Genomic DNA, 8,665 nt, shown 5'->3' with positions numbered 1-8,665 from the left:
AACTGTAGTTATGACATTGTGACTGAGATCTAACAAACTGGAGGGGGAAAAAAACAAGAGTGCTAGAAAGACATTTTACCATCTGTTGACAGCTTATAAGGGAATCAAATTGTGATTTTAACTCTTTATAGGAAATGATCCTAAATAGGAGACATACAATTCCTTAAGCTAAAAACTTCAGGCAGAGAAAATTTTTGATAGCCCGAATATCAGGACATTTTATTGGTTTGGCATTCATGAGCAGAGCTTACACTGAAAGTCAAACACTAAAGGAAAAGGAAGGTCAGCTTAGGTCTCTACTGGTAACAGCATACGCTTCAGGAAACACAACCTTCTATCAAAATAGATTTTGCAGAAGCAAGTGTTTGGAGAGAAGTGGCTCAGGTTCCTGTTTTATTTTATATAAGCACCTTGAGTTTTAGAATACATCACATCCTGTCATTAGCATTATTATGGTGCATAGTTATGGTAGCATAGTAAGACATCTAATTAAAATCTCATGCTTCACTGCTAGCAGGACTATGTAGGAAATACACTTTCCTCTGGACCTTTTGTGAAGCTTAATATGTTTGAAAGTTGAGGACAGTCCAGAGAACAGAGTGAGAGTGTATTGCACATCTTCTGTTAACACAATCATCAGATCCATATATTCCCTTCATATAATATTGTAAAGTTATACCATAATTAAAATTATATGACACTGTGGAAAGAGTCTAGTAACTAAACTTGTACTTAAATGTGCAAACCTGCTAAATGCTGCATTGCCATTGCTAATGATAAACTACAGATTTGTACTGATTTTGCAATTCTCATGTTTGAAGTTTGTCAAGTTTTGTCTGAATTTGTCTTGGCCTGTCTCAACTGTTTTTTTAACCTTTTTAGCTATAAGAACAACTTTCTTATGATTAGGTAGCTAGCCTCTAATTGCTGCTTTTGCTCATCTTTGTATAATTGTGTGATGCAACCAATTTTTTTTTCTATAGAGAGTAGTAACAAGTAATTATTCTGTGCAGAACAAAATATTTGAATTTAGTGATAAGAAAGAGAATGAAATTGGGGACCTCAAAGGTATAAAAATTCAACAGGATCACTTAAAGAAGTGCAGACCTGGAGCTGCTTTAACTGGTAAAAAGGACAGCAAAGAATAATTATCTAATGTATGTAAAACATACCATATGCACTGAACTTGGATGTAACATTTACTTGCAGACCAGTGAAGACAGAGCAAGGTATAAAAGTGTGCAATCTATAAAAAATGCATAAAAATACCCATGTGTGGACCCTGAGGAAAGGAAGAAGAAATCCTCAACTTCATAATCCTCCTGGCAAAGAAAAAGAAGAAACCTCATCGTCAACATCACTCTCCTTCATCATGCTGTTGACTCACTGCAGACATCATCCACATCACTCTCCTTCAAGATGCTAGTGACTCCCTGCAGCCATCATCCTTCTTCTTGAGGGAGACTGCCTCTCTTGGCCTGAGGATGCAGAAGGTCAGGGGACTTGATCATAACTTCAGAGAAAAAGGATAGGAAGCTTTCTAAAGTACTTTTTAATGGTGTTATTGTTGTTATGTGATTTGTAGATAATTTGGACTAGATGAATGATGAATATCTGGTGAATTTGGTGATCGCTAATATCATTGTAACTGGACTAATGAGAAATTTTATATATTTTAGTTAAAATTCTAACAAGGATAACAATGAATTCTTGGCTTAACATATATGCCTGCGTTCCCCTTTTTATTCATAATAAGAGTTGGAATATAGCAAATGAACAGTCAAGTAAGAGTGGCTTTAATCTACTCTATATCATTTTACCAGTGGTAACTCTCTGCATGTCTGCTTTTAGCCAAAGCAAATACAGTTTAGCTTGATTCATGGTGAATGTGTATTAAACTCCATTGTATACTTTGGTTTTGCATGAAGAGCAAACACACAAATATCCTACGGATCAGCTGATGTCTAGTAACTTTATGAATCAAGTAGCTTGAGGATTAGGTATCAAAATAATCAAAATCTGGACCAAATAATAGCATCGAAAACATAATAATGGGTATCTAGTTTACCTACATCTGTTCTTAAAAGCATTGCAATTAATCCAATACCACATAGCTTTTAATGGGATTTAATCTTTAACTGATAGAATTCCTATTTAAAACTATGTAACATTATCTACAGAAGATATTGGCTAAAATTAGTGTAATTATTGATATACAAAACTACATTAGTTTAACCAAACCTCTGAGCAGCTTGACCATATTTCAGATGCAATATACAAGCAGTTGAATGCTGCTTATACCAAACTAAGTAACACAGAGACTGACACTGAGATAATAAAAAGTATGAATTACAAGTGATATAATTATTGGTGTGCACTAGGTGGATATATCAAGCCTTTATCTGGCATAATTAATGGTGTTAAAATGGAACTGTAAGAGAGGCTTTCCTGAACTGGAGAAAGAACGTGAAACATTTTATGAAAATAAAATCTTTTCCCCTCCAAACTGAATGTGTACATTGAAAACAAATTTTTTCTAGACCATGTCCCCAGCAAAATGACTAAAAAATTACAATCCTGACTCAAATGGATTGCTATGATGTAATGCCTCAGAACCTGAGAACCAGAGTCAAATTATTAAAAAGGCCTAGAACCTAGAAATATCCATGATCACCTAAAATAGCATACCCCCAGAAATCAATTATTACATTGAAGTGCAAAAATCAAGTAAGTGGCTTATTTGCTTATTCATCTGTAAACCTCTGAGGCAGAAAATATTAGTTTATTTAATGTGTAAATACTCTAGGATAATTTCCCCAATATTTATTTTCTACTGGTGCATCAGTCATATTCATTTGACAGGATTCTGGAGAGCCTGGTCTTTTGAACTGTCTACAAAAAAAAGAAATATTCCAATCTTTTGAGGAAATGATGAGAAAAAAGAAATCCTCACAACAGCTAAACTAAAGTACCATGTTGTATGTACTTCCATGTAGTTAGCATGCGTATTTCCCTAAAGAGACAAAACTTATTTAGCAATTCTCTATTATTCCCGTTCAAGTCTTACGAAGATGGAGATTGAATAAAGAGTCTTATACTTCAGATAAATATGCACATGTCAAACATTATATAGCAAAGCTATCACATAGAAAAAAAATATTTCTATGGCAAAAAACAAGCAAAGCAACTGAGCTTAAAGTCAGAAGAGGAAATTTTCCCTTACGGAAGACAATAGGAGAGAAAGGAATTCGGATAAACTAGTTTCTGAATGATTGTCCATGGAGTTTACTAAAAAAAAAAAAAATCTACTAGAAAAAAATCAATTCACATCAATCTATTGTATTCTGCCCTCATGGTCAATTCTTCTAGAGAGCTCCTCTGAGTTTGAGAGAGGATACAGATGTGCCTTTCTTTGCTGAAACACCTGCCAAGAAAGCAGTCTGAAGGAAGTCGCAATAGGAATGAAGAGTGGGAGTGTGCTGGAGGGAAACAATGTAAAAGTACTCTGCCAAATCTGCTGGCTTCTTTAAGGATGCTAAATTTTGTAGTTGACTTCAAAAATGTGGAAATAGGGAGGTTCCCTGATTACTCTTCTCTGTTATTATACTTATAAATCCAGTCATGTATAACATACTTTGCTAGGGAAAGCAGTGCAAATAAAGGGCTGAACATGCTTGAAGATAAAGACTTAAAAACTTCAGATCTGACTAATACACCTGAATAATAGCAGTAGCTGTTAGGCTATATACCATTCTTCTTGAATCAGTGAAATGAAGTCAAATAAAAAGTTTCTAATCAATCCTTGCTAATTTTGTTTGTTTAGTCTTTTTTGCGTTTCTGTTTGTGCTTTCTTCACACGGAGCAAGAAGTTCACTGACTCTTTTTCCTCAAGGTATCCTTCAGAGTCAGTGTAATTCTTGCTGACAGAGGACCTTATTTCTCAATTTGAGGCAATCTCTGAGGCCTGCACAAAAAATTATCAATATATATACACCAATGCACCTCAAATTTTCCCAGATGATATTTGCATTGTTAAAATTAAATATCTGTCCAATAAGAACAGTTTAGATTGAGATAAAATGAGTATTAATTGACACTTCCTGTGATTTATCCTGAATTTGAATACTACTTTGTGTAAAACATATTTTTTACACAGTTAGCCATTTCATATTTTTAGAATCAATAAAAAGAAATAGGTACCTCCAGAAAGTGACTCAACAGCTTATTTCAGTCAGTTATGCTAGGCTGAGATGAAGCGATCTCTGTAGGTGCCTATCTGCATTTCTCCACAGTATGCCAGCTTCCGGAGCCAAGTGAAAAAAATCTATTCATGTTTTATATAACTTCCCATCCCTTACAAATTCAAAGAAAAGTTGAAGAAAGTAGACATTAATGGCCTAGAAATGATTTAAGATTTTTTAAACATTGCTTATTTTTTGATCAGTTGCCTAGTTTTGAGTCGATTTCATCATGAGGGGCAGTTAGAGAGAAGCCAACTCGTGAGTTCTCAGCATTGGCCGTACTTCACTGAGCTTGTCCGAGTTCCACTATGTTTGAGACAGTGGACTCTCCTTTAGCATTAAGAATTGTATTTATTAGGAAGGTTGATTTTATTTTTCAAGTTAATAGTGCACCATTAATTGCAGTACTATGACTTACAAAATAGAAGAGAAAAAGAATATATTTGTATTTTTTACTATTACATTTCCGTTGTTTGTTAGGGAAAAATACTTAATTTATTTCCCTTTTCTTTTTGAAAGCCCAGCACTATCCTAGATATTAAAAAAATGGCCTAGGAATAGGAATCATCATGAGAAATTATAGAATTATTCATATTTTCTATTAAAGATCCACACTCATACTATTTTATCAGCTAGACAAAATATAATTTGTATAATTAGAGACAAAAAACAAGCAAATAAATGTTAGTAAGTATTTGCAAGATTTATTGATGGATATAATTGAACAGGAACAAGTCAAGCATTTTAAAATTCCATCAGTATAGACTCTTTAACAATCATAGAATCATAGAATCAGTAAGGTTGGAAGGGACCTCTGGAGATCATCTAGTCCAACCTCCCTGCTCAAGCAGAGTCACCTACAGCACGTTAGACAGGGTTGCATCCAGGCGGGCCTTGAAGATCTCCAGAGAAGGAGACTCCACAACCTCTCTGGGCAACCTGTCCCAGGGCTCCGTCACTCTCACAGGGAAGAAATTCCCCCTCACGGTCAGGCGGAACTTCCTGGGCTTCAGTTTCTGCCCATTGCCTCTTGTCCTGTCACATGGGGCAACTGAAAAGAGTTTGTCCCCATCCCCTTGACACCCTCCCTTCAGGTACTTGTACACATTGATAAGATCCCCCCTCAGGCTTCTCTTCCCAGGCTGAAGAGGCCCAGCTCTCGCAGCCGTTCCTCACAGGGCAGGTGCTCCAGCCCTCTGAGCATCTTCATAGCCCTGTGCTGGGCTCTCTCCAGTCTCTCTTGTCCATGTCTCTCTTGTCCTGGGGAGCCCAGAACTGGACACAGTACTCGAGATGAGGCCTCCCCAGGGCTGAGTAGAGGGCCAGGATCACCTCCCTCGACCTGCCGGCAGCAGTCTTCCCAATACACCCCAAGAGACCATTGGCTTTCTTGGCCACAAGGGCACATTGCTGGTTCACGGTCAATTTGTCATTCACCAGCACTCCCAGGTCCTTCTCTGCAGAGCTGCTCTCCAGAAGGTCAGCCCTCAGCTTGTCCTGGTGCCTAGGGTTGTTTTTCCCTAGGTGCAGGACCCTGCACTTGCCCTTGTTGAACCCCATGAGGTTCCTCTCCACCCAGCTCTCCAGCCTCTCCAGGTCTCTCTGAATGGCAGCACAGCCCTCAGGTGTTTCAGCCACTCCTCCCAGCTTGGTATCATCGTCAAACTTGCTGAGGATGCACTCTGTCCCCTCATCCAGGCCACTGATGAAGAAGTTGAACAGGATGGGACCCAGTCCTGAGCCCTGGGGGGCGCCACTAGCCATAGGCCTCCAACTAGACTCCACACCACCGATGATGACCCTCTGAGCTCTGCCTTTCAGCTAGTTCTCAATCCCCCTCACTGTCCACTCGTCTAACCCACACTTCCTGAGCTTCTCTAGGAGGCTGTTATGGGAGACAGTGTCAAGAGCCTTGCTGAAGTCAAGGTACACAACATCCACTGCTTTCCTCTCATCTACCCAGCCAGTCATTCCATCAGAGAAGGCTATCAGACTGGTTAAGCAGGATTTCCCCTTGCTGAATCCATGCTGGCTACTCCTGATCACCTTCTTTTCCTCTGGACATGACATCCAGAATGAGCTGTTCCACCACCTTTCCAGGGATAGAGGTGAGGCTGACTGGCCTATAGTTGCCTGGGTCCTCCTTCTTGCCCTTTTTGAAGACTGGAGTGACACTGGCTTTCTTCCAGTCCTCAGGCACCTCTGCAGTTCTCTGTGACTTTTAAAAGATGAAAATATTCCTAATTTGATAATATCTACACATATGCTATTTTTATTGAATATGAAGGATCGATCACACAAAAAGACTGACCTTGATGCAATAAAATATATAACTGTGTGAATAATCTGATGGAAGAACAGTATTTGGCAAACTGAGGCCTGTATCTAAGACAGTCATTTTAAAAAAGTGATAATAAGAAAAATAGAGGAGATTTTCAGCGAAGATCCTCATAAAGTTTTTATGTTTTCTAATTTAATTTATATTTGGCTCATCCTAAGTAAATTATTTCTAAAAATATTTCTAGGGATGTATTACATTTAAATACATAAAGCTGTCAAATGGCTTCCAGATGATCATGTGTCTGTAATTAATATTATTACACCACTATTTGCCTAACATGTTTTAACCATAATTTTCTTTTTGAGACCAAGAAGTCTTTTATTTCAAAGATTTAGTGTTGCTAGAGATGTTCAGAACATGTTTGATTGGTAACAGATAGCTTCTGTTCACATGGTAGTATTTTTATTTTGGGATAGTGCCCTCTTATTATCTTAACTTTTTGCTCTGGTATGGACCAAATAATTCATTAGACCTAAAGTATATTATCCTTCCATACTAACCGAAGCAGAATCTGTACTTTGGGAAGAAACTTATTGCCAGAATAATGTACAAATTCAGTGTTTGGTTAGACCTAGGTTTTATTTTTTTGTATGAATAGCTTCTAGATTTCTACAGGCTGTGAGTCTGCATCACCTCAATTATTCATTTAACTGAGGCCTTGCACTGTCAGCAGAAAGCCTAGGTAGCACAGACAAATCTTCAGTAGAAACAGAGGCTGCTGCCAGTGTGCAAGACATCTCTATCAGAAAAGAAATGTTACTGCACCTCCAGTGAGCAGTTCTTGAAACAAGGGTTAATTGAGAGGTTAGTATGATGATGCACTAAGTACTTAAGGATGATGTTGCAGCAAAAACAGTCACACATGCAACTAATTTAACATAAGCCCAAACAAAGGACACCTTTAATACGAAAAGTAGAGAATGTGTCACTACCTGTGTGGTAGGAATCCTTTTAATTATGCCACAGTGAAGTGCTTCCTCTGTGCTGTATGTAGTAGATTTGTAATCAACAGATTTGTTGCCTAATGAATTAAAACCAGATTAGGAAAGGCTACCATTGCAAACTCATCTTGTTTTGATAAGACATAATGAGAGTTCATTTGAACTGTTTGTTCTTCTAATGCTACTGGAATCTGTGGGTGCATGTGTGAGAGAGAGAACAAGAAAAAGAACAATTTTCATGAGAGATCCTGACTTGGCAGGCTGGCTGCATTGCCTGCACATATAGGCAATACATTACATTTGGTACTGGAGCACTGGGGTCAGATTTCAACAAATTTCCAGGTGCCTACAAATGTTTAGAAGTCTTTCTAGAATTTCTTAAGCAGGTTAAAGCATTCTAACAGAGGGAATGTGGCCTTCTGAGTTTATCTGCAACTTTGAGTGCTTAAATTCTTTAGGAATCTTGTGTATACTTAAGCAGCTTTATGAATGGAGACCCAAGTGGCTGCCTTTCATAAACCTTCCCTTATTCCTCCCCAATTCTCTGTCCTATTCTGTCCAGCTACTTTAGTTGCTAGCACTCCCAGAGCTGGAACTCCTGATCCATTTCTTTTTCTTAATTCAAAGTGGGACCATCCCTCTTTGCAGTTCTACCACTGGATTTTAAAATCCTCCTTCTGCATTCTATAATTCCTAAAATAAAGGATATTGAGATCACATAGAAGACGTAATTAAGTCCACAGCTTTTAGAAAGACATCTACCATTCTTTATAACAAAAAATCTCCCACTTATACAAATTAGTTTCTTTATTAAAGTTATTCAAATTTCCTAAGCAATAAGATAATGATTTTCAAATGGTAGTCCACAGGCTTCCAGGTTCCATGGAATATTTCTGCAGGTAGCAGGCAAATAATAGCCTTTTGAAATTACTATTAAACCACATTTTCCAGTAACATTGGAAACAACAGTTGCTAGGTTTAAGTTTATTATCTGGGAGTCTACAGTTTTACTAGAAAATATTTATAGTCTATAGATTAGAAGAAAAGCACAAAAATCATTACAATAAGATATGTTTTTTTCACTTTTTCAAAAATAATTAGTGAATTTGATGTGTCACATATTATCATCTTCTTAAATCATT

The sequence above is a fragment of the Rhea pennata genome, chromosome 2, assembly GCF_028389875.1.
Source record: "Rhea pennata isolate bPtePen1 chromosome 2, bPtePen1.pri, whole genome shotgun sequence".
Taxonomy (NCBI): Eukaryota; Metazoa; Chordata; class Aves; order Rheiformes; family Rheidae; genus Rhea; species Rhea pennata.
This window is presented reverse-complemented; position numbering follows the sequence as displayed.